This window comes from Cardiocondyla obscurior, linkage group LG15 (assembly GCF_019399895.1).
Source record: "Cardiocondyla obscurior isolate alpha-2009 linkage group LG15, Cobs3.1, whole genome shotgun sequence".
NCBI classification, from domain to species: domain Eukaryota; kingdom Metazoa; phylum Arthropoda; class Insecta; order Hymenoptera; family Formicidae; genus Cardiocondyla; species Cardiocondyla obscurior.
In genome coordinates, this window is record NC_091878.1 from 955012 (window position 1) to 967087 (window position 12076).

A 12076-nucleotide genomic window follows, 5' to 3' on the forward strand; every position below is an offset into this window, starting at 1 on the left:
CTCGGGCTCTCGATCGGGTGACGTCTCCGTACGATGTCGTCGCGTTTGTACCGGAGGAAATACCAACGACTGTGCAGCTCCAGCCAAAGTCATCTCATCTTCCACCCATGGTGTCTTTGCGGAGAGCACGGAAGACTTCTTTAAGGTAAGTTTATACGCGAGTGGTATATACGTCTCGGGGTCGTTCTCGTATACGCGGATAAATCGGTTCGCGTCTTCGTTGATCAAGCTCCAAGCGAGCTAGCCGACGATTAGTTCGAGTGCTGCCGGTAGCGTTCGTGTCGACTACGGAATTCTACGCACAACGTGGTATCGCTGGGTAGTGGGCGAACGACGGTCCAAGGTCGATAACTCGAGCACGGAACGGCGTACGTGCCGTCGCGGTCGGGTGTTGTGTTGCATTCACAGGCATCGTGCATCAAGGTCGGTCACGCAGCGAACGCCGCAAGATGTCTGTCCGTGCGCCGTAAAGTAGGGTGTATTCGTTCACGCAGCAGTCAGTGCAATTACTACACTCGTTCAGAGAATTTCTTTCTTTTCTTGCACTTTAAGAAAAAAAGATATAAAGTCTGAACTAGTGTAGTTACTGCGTAGACTGCTGCGTAAATGAATGGGCTCATAATGTTATTCTTGTAAGATATTCATATTCGATTTGCCAGTATCCTACTAATACTTTTATTCTCTGCCAGATCTGGAGAAGATGCCTGACCTACGTCCGTGTCTCGTCGGTTTAATATAGTAAACGAGTCGCAAAACGGTTTGTCGGTTTTTACCGCGAGAGTCGTAAAGTGGTATCGCGCGACGTTAATTAATTTTTCGGATTTTCTCGCGAGTGTTATTCCGTACAAGCAAACGGGCGTCTTAATTTTGCTTTTTTTTTTTTTCTGAACGAAAGTGTCGCACGGGAGTGTTCTCTGCCCAGAAGCCCGACCAGCTCAAACTGAGAGGAGGAGGAGGTCCAGGAAGGACTTCATGCTTTGGTGGAGCAACGTATCGGTAAGAATCATTTTCAATTACATAAAATTGACGATCGCTCGGTTGTTCTTGCAGTAGTAATTAAATACAAAGTAAATTAAAAAATCTTAAAGAAAGAGTTGTTACGTTTTAAACAAAGTCTAATGTATTATATTTTGCTTCGCCAAGATAACTTTATGCTTTACCATTTGATTAAAAAATTATTTAGAAACGCGTAAAATTTTTTTTTTTTTAACTATGGATATTTTAAACATGTCTATAAATTATATTTTATATTTTTTGTTACAGTGTCATCGAACGTAGCAGATAAACTCCACCACTGCGCATCGAACCGGTGAGTCTGTAATAATTTTTTACAACAATTTAATTTTTTCGTTGTCTTTTTAAATTGTATATTGTATGTCAATTGCGGGAGGGCAAATATATTATAATATATCAACACGTGCCGCTTTTGCACAGTTTTTATTTCAACATATAAAAATATATTAGACTAAAAATTAAATACTTAGGACGTCGCTTGTTGATTAAATATTATTAAACCTTTTTCGTAAATTTAATAAAAGAAAAACACGTCGACTTAACGCTCTACGCTACCTCGTCCTCTGATAACAATCAGGCGGTGCCTCGAAAGGGCTAATCTGTATCTCAAGTAAAGTTCGCGGCCGGAAAGAGCGCGCGTTGTCTCTAATAATACGGTAAATAAAACGTAGAAAGATTCGAAGCATCAGTGAAAGCCGGTGCGGTCGTTCATCAGCGCGATTCGGAGAGAAGGCGGTAACATTAAGAGCGAAGTGCGGACAATATCGAAATAGGGCTCACTGTTTTCAAGGAAGCCAACAAAATAAAGAAAAAAATATATATATATCTCCTTTCTCGAAAGTGTGCCGATCGCGAGATCAGCGAGGTGACGCCCTCGCTGCCGAAGGATTATCGCCGGCCGACATCCCGCTGCGCGATTTTTCGCCCGTCGAGGACGGGGCGAGTGACGCGCATTCATATCGCTGCCGGAAACGTTGAATCTGTTCCAACCGAATGGTTCTCGGCGCTTCCACTTAAAGTCCTACTCGCGGAGAAAAAAAAAAAATTAAAAAAATGAAGAACCGATCGTTTTACTTGCCGAGATCACAGCAGTCGATCCGGCGGCATAAATTGAAAAATACTGATACGGGATCGCGATCGAAAAAATTACAAAATTATTTTTATATCATCTTTCAAACCGCAAATGTTTAAAATTAATAAAATAGTAAAGTTGCCGATAATTTAGAAGTCATTAACGCGTTCCTGGCGAAGTATACGCGTTACCGTCGTGCAGAAAGTTAACCGGCAAATCTAATTTTAATCCCGCTTGATGTATCAATTCGTGAGTTTACAATCGGGATCGGTCACGTTTATCTTGCGAGGCGATTAGCGGCCGGTCCCGCGAGTGAATTTTCGTCCCTTTGACAGCCGCTAACCCGATTCCGGCCGCGAACTACAATGTTGTTGCGATTCCCCGGCACGCCCGTTGTTAAATCCATTCGCCACGGGCGTGCAAAACGACGACAAGGCCGATAGCCCCGGGAAGCTCGTCCTCGCGGCCAGACAGCTGTAAAATTGACGTTGGAATAGGCGCAAATACGTCTTGCCAGTTCCGACTGCCATAATGACGCGCGTAATATATCACGACGTAGCGCGGCGGAGCCCACGGAAATATTAATGCGCGTATGAAAAGGCCAAGATCACCTCGGGAGTGACAGGAAGACTTCCCGCCTACCGCACGATTTCCGATCCACGATAAAATCGTTCTTACCGGTCGTAAAAAAAAATTATTAAAAAAAATATTCTATTTATAAGCAGCTAATTTCTCTTAAATTCTATTACCTAAAAAAATTCTACATAAAAAAAATTAACACGTTTAATTAATGTATATTGATTTATAAAAGTGGGTATTTCATCATGCAGTATATCTCTGTAAAAAATAGAAAAAAAAATATAACGAATCCTTTTAAGAACGCGGAAAAGAAGAAAATCGTTTAGAATCGAACCAAATTATTTTTTAAGAATTTTAATTCACGGAAAATTTCATCGAATTAAAAGAAAAAAAAAATGATTCCTCTCTGGAACGTGCGATTTATCGTTGAATCCCTTACCGGTCCCGTTTACCGCGACGAATACAAATCACTCTTGGTTTCAAATTTGCGAGAGACTTTATCGGAACACTTTCGCGAGGGAGAAAAACCCGCGATACCCTTTCAGCCGCTCAGAAGCGAGCCGAAGGGCCATATATCTCGGATTAAGTGTGAGAAGAGCGCGCGCGGGGTGCTGGGAAGGGTGTTAGGTGGTCGAGGTATTCGGAAAACGCGAGGTAAATTGACGCAAAGTAACGTAACGTGGACGCGAGCGTTTCGCCGGGATCCTGATTAATGCGGCCCGTGACGCGCCGTATAAACTCGATCCTGATTAATACTGTTTACAGCATCGCGGGGTACCGGGGCCCATTAATCAGGATCGAGTGGCGACCTTTTCTCGAGCTGCCGTCCTCGAAGGCGCCCGTGCTAATGTTAATCTCGCCGTTTATCGCGTTTTGCACTACTTTTCGGTCTGACTACTTTCGAACTTCGAGGCTCGATTGAACCGAGCTTTGACTAATTTCATTGGAAACCTGAATGTCTCTTAGAAGACAAGCTTCAGGATCTTCTATCGAGTATAACCTTAGATTAAATAATTAATCGCGGAGCTTGGTCCAGCCTGACTTTAATTTCTACTTAAAAATTTGATTCCTTATGAAAACGCTCGCCCATATTAGCGGGTGGTTAAGAAAATATTCTGCGCGAGCCTTGTTTAGAGGATGGTGCGCTTGGCTCGAGAATCATTAATCAAGATCGAGCGCAGCGATCTCTTCTTCGTTTCATTCCCGAGGTGCTAACCTTGGATCTATGGCCGCGAACCCGAGCAGGTGCGAGAGAAACTTTGTCGGTGACAAGCGGGAGTATCGTTATCGCGCTGAGAGAAAAATAAAAGTTCGATTGTAATTAAAAAAAATTTTTTTTGCCGTAAATATAATTAACGCAACCACTTCCGTCGCCATAAATGGCTTAGCTACATTTCTACGCGAAGATTTAAATATAGTCGTCACTCAGAATTCGAGAGACGGTCCGAAGTCTTGTTTTTTTTTTTTTTTCTTTCGCGAATAAGCGAGAAGAAACGACGGGAAAGAAGCAGCGTTCGCGAAGTGCATTCAGAAGAGCGAGGCACGAGCTAAGTCGAGAGCGAAATTAATAGCCCACTTGTCATAACAGGCAACGATAGGCGCGAGCGAACGTGGCAGTCCGAGAGGGAACCGGACTCGCGGTGATCTTAACGGCGGATATAACGTCCAGCCGCGAGCAACTCGCCGTGACGAATTTCCTACGTCGGCTCTGCGCTCGCTGGCTCCCTCAGCCCGAGTGACGTATGCAAATCGCGCGCGTCTAGGAAAGCGGTAATTTCTTTTCGCCGGATTATCTGTGGCCTGGTAAAAGGCCACGCTGGGAGAAAAGTCCTTGCCTCGGTTACAACTTGATGATATTTCAAATGATAAACGTACCTAGTTGACTCTCAATCGTCACAATAGAAAAAAAAAAATCTTTTTTTATTTTATTTTAATTTTGCTCGGTTATCGGAACCTATCGTTTCCTTCGAGGGTTAATGTTTATTGTTTTCAAACTCAAAGAGACGGAAAAAAAAAATGACAGGTAATCTGAACAGCCACGCATTATTACGCGATAACCGGCGCGATTTAACGCGGAACAAAAGTGGAAAGCGGCTCGGATTTTAAGTGCGACCTCGAGCATCGATTTTCTTGAAGACGTAGGCAGGTAGCGACGCGGGAAATTATGCAAAATTATCGAAGTAAACTGCCGTAAAGCAGAACTTATTGAGCTGTCGTAACGCGTATGAGGAAAAAAAAGTATACTACTTTGGACCCGATCGTTATTTAATGGTGTTTCTAACAATAATTGAATGTAATAAACTCAATTATATTTATAATTCATTTAATCATATTTATCATTAAAAATATTATAAAACTGTACTTGTGAGACGGTAAACTCACGCATGCAAGAAACGGCCACCCTTCCCCCCTTACCCTCTTTTCTTAGCAGGCGTTACGAGATCACCTGCTATCCGTCCGATAATGTATTCCCTCGATAATATTTCACCGACAATCCCCGGCTATTGAAAGAACGATCACCTCGTTCGCTCCGCGTGTCTTACGTCTCGATACCCGTATCGTTACTTAACATCGCGGAACACCGCGAATTGACGCGCGACATGTGGTAGACAGGTACCCAAAGGATTAATATACGCAGTACGCGGGACTCCACGAGGGGGAAGGGGGCCTCGAAGAAAATCACATCCGCCTTCGAGGCTCGTCGCGATAAAGAAAAACGTCTCCTCGCGGCGCACCCCTCATAGAAATTCTCAAATTATAACCATTGAAAATTATAATTATTTTAAAAACGTCGACGAACACTTGAATATTTAAAATAAATAATTTTTAGTTTCTTTGTCGGACAAAATAATTAATTTTTTAACGTTTTAATACTCGAAATAAATGTTCGGTGCCTTTTAATTCTCGAAATGAGTACAAACTTCTTCGGCATTTGTTTTTCGGTATTTGTTTGGCGGTATTTAATTTGGGAATTTCTGGATGGTACCCGGATGCAGGGCCACAGCCGTAAAGATGCCGCCGTGGGGTTCCGAATGGCACCGACGCGCGCCCCCGATAAACAGCGCGCGGGCGTTGAAATTTAAAGCGCCGACAGCGGCTCGCGCAAAGGTGCGTAAATACGCATTCTTTGGCCAAGCGATTTCAATTTCACCTGGGAGGACAACGGCGCGACGTTCCCGTTACGTTTCGCGTCGCCCGGCACGGTCCTCGTAAAGATAAGACCCGGCCGGCCGCGTTCGGGTGAAAGTTATTAAAAACTGGACACGCTACAATGTTTCCCGCGCTTCGAAACGTTGGTTAAGAGACAGCATCGCATTAAGTAATAGAAACCCTTTTGTAAATCCGATAAATTTGTGTTAATTATTAATTGGAAAAGAGCCTTTTCGATCCGCCCTCCATGGTTATTTGTCTCTTTTATTTCTATTTTATTTCCCACGTTCCAATTACTGTTATTTATTACAATATAATTATTTTTGTTGCGATCAATTTCAAATTATCAATTATTATTAAATTTTACGTAACTCGGGAGCAATTGTCGTGGCAATTCTTATCGAACGAAAGCAACGACGCGACTTCTTCACCGATTTTGATATAGAGGTCCTCTCGTCGGATAATTAATGCGGCAATCATCGGCTATTAACCCGAATGCGCCTAAAAGCACATCTCCGATCTGGCCTCGCTCTTATCAGTCTTCGAATCCACGCGATCGGAAGCCGCCGTACAAGAGAGCCGCCGATGATCGATGGTTCCCGCGATTGACAGCGAGGTTTTCGACGTTACATCAGCGGCTAAAAATACACCTCGGGCCGACCGTCGTGAAATATGACGTTTTATTGACATCGAGCGCCGGCGGGAGGCCACTAATTAACGTGGGAGTTATTTTTGTACGCAGTATTAATTTATTCACGTACTTAATTTAAATCCGAGCAAAAATTATTATTATTCTGTTAGAAATAATAGAAAGATAAAAATATTAGTTGATGATAAAACACTAATTAGTTTGTCCGGAAAAAAAAGAATAAAATTATAAACTTTTTAACGCTTTATACATTTTGTAACATAACTTTGTAACATTTTTTATTGGGATTATTATATAAATTGCAAAAAAAAAAATCATAAAATTATGACTGGGTCCAAAAGTAACTGTTTTTTTTTTTTGACGCGAAGTTTCTTGAAGGACGAAACGTGATTATTCTCATATTCTGCGTTATCCCCTGCTCCTGTCACCCGTACAACTTTTATTACGTTACATTAGGTCTTGGTCTCGTCTCGCGACGAAATACAATACGATTTGAACCGAACGTGACAATGGCAATCAGCCACGGCGCCTCCTTATCGTAATCAGTTTCCAGGTACGCCAACGGCGATCGCGTAAGGGCGAATGCGACGAATTCTTAGAACGTTTCGTAAGCGATTCTTCTTGCGTCGCGCATATGTGAGCCAACATGCCTGCGCGAGCATGATATATCGTTTCTTACACCATCGTTACGTGAAGCCGTGAAATTGGCACGTACAGAAAGCAATAAAAAAAAAAGGGGGGGAGGAGGAAGGCAACAAGATTCCTTCCGATAAAATCGCGTGATAGATTTTTTGTAAAGGGTCGATTTTTATTATTCGAAGATACTAAGCTTGCGAACTAAAGCCCAAGAACAAATTTAAATTAATATGTTCTTAAACTTGAATTGCTATTAATTATTTAATTAATTAAACTTGAATAAATTAGACTTTCGGTCGATACTCCGCGAAGTGATTAAAACTTTATTAAATTTAACAATCGCTACAGCTTAATTGTTAATTTAATTATTCACGAAGCACAAGGAGCACCGCGTCGCGGCTAAATAAATCTTCCCACGTAGCAGGGAATTTACAGCTTCCGATTTAAAGTTATCGAGTATCCATCGTCGCCGTTTTTTTTCCTCCGGGAATTAAACGTAATTCTCCTTTCCTCATCTCCTTTAATTGACACGGCTTGGACGATGCAGTTTTTCCCCCCTTTATCCACCTCGACACGGTATTGCGTTTTCGTAGATTGAGCCCTCGAGATTGAAAGGGGCACGGCCGCCTATGAATCCCGCTTTCTTAATTATTCAGCCGCGCGCAATTGTGCAACGGCCTAATTGCGCTATTTTCGAGGCTGCCGCGCAATTATCTCGGAATGAAAGGATCACATGTCTCATCACGGCGCGATACTCCCTCCCTTCTCCCCTCGTGGGAACGGTGGCTCGTGTGAATCTTATTATGCGAACGAGAACAACGTTAGGTAACTGCGGCAAAAATTGTTTGAGAATAATAAGGAACGTGATTAATTTAAATGACAAAGATTTTAGAAATTTATTATTTTAATTTATGCTCCTGCAAATTTTTTGCGCGACAATATTCCAGCTGAATGCAAAAATTCAAGGAAAAAAAAAGCTGGCGGCACTAGGAAATTTTTCTTCGGGCATCGCGGCGTTATAAGAAACGAGCAAACGGGGAAAGACCGGCTTCCCTCCGCCGCATCACTCAAATGATTTACACGGATGATTTACGCGGCCTTACATCGGCACAAAAGGGAGGGAGGGGGAGGGGCGGACGGTAACGTCGCGGTTTAAATTATGTAAATCCATCTCGTTCGCGTTTTCACCGGCGGACGCGCAGCGGGTTTCACTTGGAAAGTCCACGCGCGATTTCCACGCGACCGGCGTAATCGCCATCGCGAGAATAAACGCGTGCCGTCCGATGTTACGCCGACCAATTTAGAAATTAGGACATTTCGCGGCCCACTTGCGTCGACCGCGAAAACGTTGCGGCTCGTCTTCGTCTCGCTCGAGAGACAATAGGCCGTCGCGCACGTGGACGCCTCGGCGTCTGTCACATTCGGCGTCGGACGCGTCGTGTCTATCAGCTCGCGATTTTACGAGCCAGGTGTTCCGCCAGAAAGCTCCCACGCGTTTCGAGCCCCGTCGGTCCACTTAGGAATTCAATTTCACCACGCGTTTCGTCCGCGACAGTTCACCACGTTATCGCTAGTCGCCCTATACTCTCCCACGGGCCCCTCGCCGGTTAATTAATTGTCCGGGGCCCCGGCTCGGTACGGCTCGCGCGTGGGCGCAAGGGGGTCGGCGGAATTCCAGCGCGCACGTTAATCATCCTATTCATCGATCCCGACGAGATCGATGGCGACCGAGCGGGCTGTCTTTTCGCGCGTCCCGCGAAGATCGCGTCCCCCCGACCCCTTGACTTTCCAAAGAGCCACGGCAAGATCGGTCCGCGATTTGCGAGCGTCAAATCCAGCGAAATATAACTTTGAAATGCAAGCCCTTTTTCAAAGGGTATATAGGTACACGCTGTTTCAATCACTTTGCTGTTTTTTTTTTTTTCCTTTTTAGTTTAATATTTTAACGCCGAATCTATTAATTTTTTAAATATTAAGGAACAAAAATTAGAGAAAAAAAAGTCTAATTTTTGGAAGTTAGACCAAGTTAGCGATTTATTCGAGGGTTAATTTCGCCGATCGGCTTGAGCTTTAAATCCATGGCACCTGCAAGTCTTCTCGCGAGAGGCTTGTGCGCGACCTACATCTCGCTCGTCGCCGTAATTCACGAGAACGCTTCACGCCCGACGAGAATTCGCGTGATATTTATCAGGGGAGGGGCGGGGTGAGCGCGATTAATCGAGACTTTCGATCGTGCGACTGAGAGAGAAAATAGCGCCACGGACGCCTAATGATCACCCAACGGTCCTCGCGATCCGAGGAGGCGCGGAAGAGTGATTCGCCGATTCGCGTCTGCCTTTCGCCCGGCTCCTTTCGCCGTTTCGGACGGCGCGACGCGCAGCTCTTTAATTGATCTCTTCCGGCACGCGGCAATCACGACGCGCGCTCCTCTCGAGGCCGCCGAGGTCGGGGAATTAAATTGATTTCGCGATCCTTTCCGGGCAATTAACAGTCCCGCGACACGAGCCGTCAAACAAAACAGATTGGTAATAAAAGAATAATAAATATTGCAATAAAATCAAGAACTTAATCCCCATTAATTAAATCAAATTAGTTTCCCACTTTAACCGGGTCGCTATCGGAAATTGTAACGAAAGAGAAAAAGGGTTGCTGAGTGCTTTGGGTTCGGTACGATCCTGTTTCCCCGCGTCGTTATCGCAGCGCAAAAATTTCCACAGCGTCGCGTATTCGTGGAGAGGAATCTGAGATTCGAAATTAATAATTTTTTTTTTTCCTTACCTCGCGGTCGTCGCGATAAAGTTCTCGGGAGCGACGCCACACGTGGGGGATTAACGCCAAGGGGGCAAGGCTGACAAGACGCGGTCCGGAAAAATGCGTAGCGCAAGGATCCTTTCTTTCCTCGCGACGATCGGTGGGTCCTCGATCAAGGCCGCGCACCGGCTTGACGCCGCCTCGTTTCGCGACAATTAAATGCGATCTCTGAGGTCGTGACAGACCCGGCGCGGACAAAGCGTGCGTTCAGCGAACAAAGAGGGTCCCGCGGTTATTTTTAGTCCCGTCGTCGTCGTAACGCGCCGCCGATTCAAGCACGCGTCCCATGCACGTCATCGTCCCTTAACCCGGGCCCATGCAGATGCGCCGAACCGGATGCCGCATCGGCGAAACGAGAATGCATCTGCGCGCGGGCGCGCGCTTTTACGGGCATTTTTATCGCCACAGGACTCTTTACCGGAGGATGGAATCCCGAATTGGAAAGAAAATGTGAAACGCAGCACGCGCATGTTTAGTATACGCAGGTATCGGGTAGCCGTAATTGTAGCTGGGGTATATTTAGCATGCGATATATTCGAAACTTATATTTCTTGAATAAGTTTATTGATATTAAATAAATATATAAATATTATATCAATCAAATTGAAGTAACGTGATAAATTAATTTATTTCAACTTAATCTATAAATTATAAATATAATCTTACAAATAAAAATTTTATAATAATAATGTGTATTAAAAGATGTAATATGCATCACGCTTCCGACTTTCCGCCGCGATTATTTCCGGGATCTCGTACATCTCTCATTGTCAGATACACGAAGATTACTGACGATCAGGCGCTAAACCGCGTCGCGGTTGAATGCAAAGTACGGGGGCCAGTTCGTTTTCCCGTCAACCGACAACAGAAAATTTATGCCGTCGATCAGTGCTTCGTTCTTCCTCTCCTCCCTTCGTCATTTACTCTCGCGACCCCGTGCTTCGACTACCATCCTCGTCTTCGGATCGCGGATCACCTTCGCGCCTCCGGTTAGCGGAAAACTGCGACGTTGAACGAACTTACGTAAACGCATCCCACAGCTTCCACCTTCGGGTATTAAATTTCTATCGGGGGTGGGGACGCGAGGGCCCTCTGCGTCGTTATGCAAGGGTGCACGCTCCTCGCGCTCGTTTACGAGTCTCGAAACGCGAAACGCGGCGGAGATCTGCCTGCTTCATTATTTCCGATGCTTTTTTTGCTCGTTACGCGGCGATGTAGTTCGGCGCGCCGACAGTAATAAGCATTCAGTAGCTCGCAAGGGCTCGCTCTTGCCCTTTCTCCCTCGTCGTTTTTCCCGCGGGCCCGCCTGAAGGTAGGTAATTCATGAGCCTCCGCGAAAATCGCGTACGCAAAGGCGAGCCGCCTTTGTGGGTCACACACAGGCGCAGTGAAAGCCGAGATTTGACACTGGTCCGACCACTTCTTCGCACCCTCGCGCCGTATAACTCACGGCGGACACGCCGCTGCGCGCCTCTTCGGAAGCGTCCGCTCGTTACTCATCGTGCCGCGAAAAAAAAAAAAAAATGAAAAAAAAAGAATGGGAGAAGGGGGGAGGAAGAAAGTTGAAGGAAAAAAAAAAACATTGAAATCTCTTCTCTTCCGAGAAAAGACCGCGCGACTATCTTCGCACTCCCGATTAGCTGTCAATCACGAGACGGCGAGTTTGATAGATGAATCGAGGTGATCAAAAATCATTTTTAAAGACCGAAACGTAAAAATAAAAAATCTTAATCTCAATTTCTGCTTTGTCGTTTTTTAATGCGTATAAATAATTAAAAAAGAGGCAAATATAAAATAACAAAAATATAAAAATTAGAGATTTATAAAAATGCTTTTAATTTATCTTCTTGCCTTATAAAATTAAAAAAATTAAAAAAAAACATGTATCTAAGTATAGTCGAATATAACTAAGCGGAATTAATAGTATTTTAGAATTTTAATACGAGTCTTAGAGCGTCCGAAGCACGCTTCGCGCGAGCTGCTTCGATACGGCACCGCTTGCACGTAAAAAGCAAAGTTTGACAACCCGCCTGAAACATGTTTCGTCGTCGGGCCGCGGAGAAATTCTCCGTTTCCATTCTGCTCTTATCCTACCCGCAAGTAGGCGGATAAGTTAGTGCGAGACCGATCCGGAAAGAGGAGGCGATATCTTTCTGCATCGGGTA

General features: G+C 44.7%; 1 long non-coding RNA gene across 1 annotated transcript in view; it reads left to right on the forward strand.

The window, feature by feature from the left end:
* The first annotated feature begins 559 nt into the window (after window positions 1–559).
* The window catches only part of LOC139108582 (uncharacterized), a 37083-nt gene continuing 25566 nt past the window's right edge, over window positions 560–12076 (forward strand). Inside the window, exons 1-2 of the long non-coding RNA XR_011546681.1 lie at window positions 560–996; window positions 1264–1309. This is a non-coding gene — a long non-coding RNA (uncharacterized lncRNA). The remainder of the gene's footprint in view (window positions 997–1263; window positions 1310–12076) is intronic.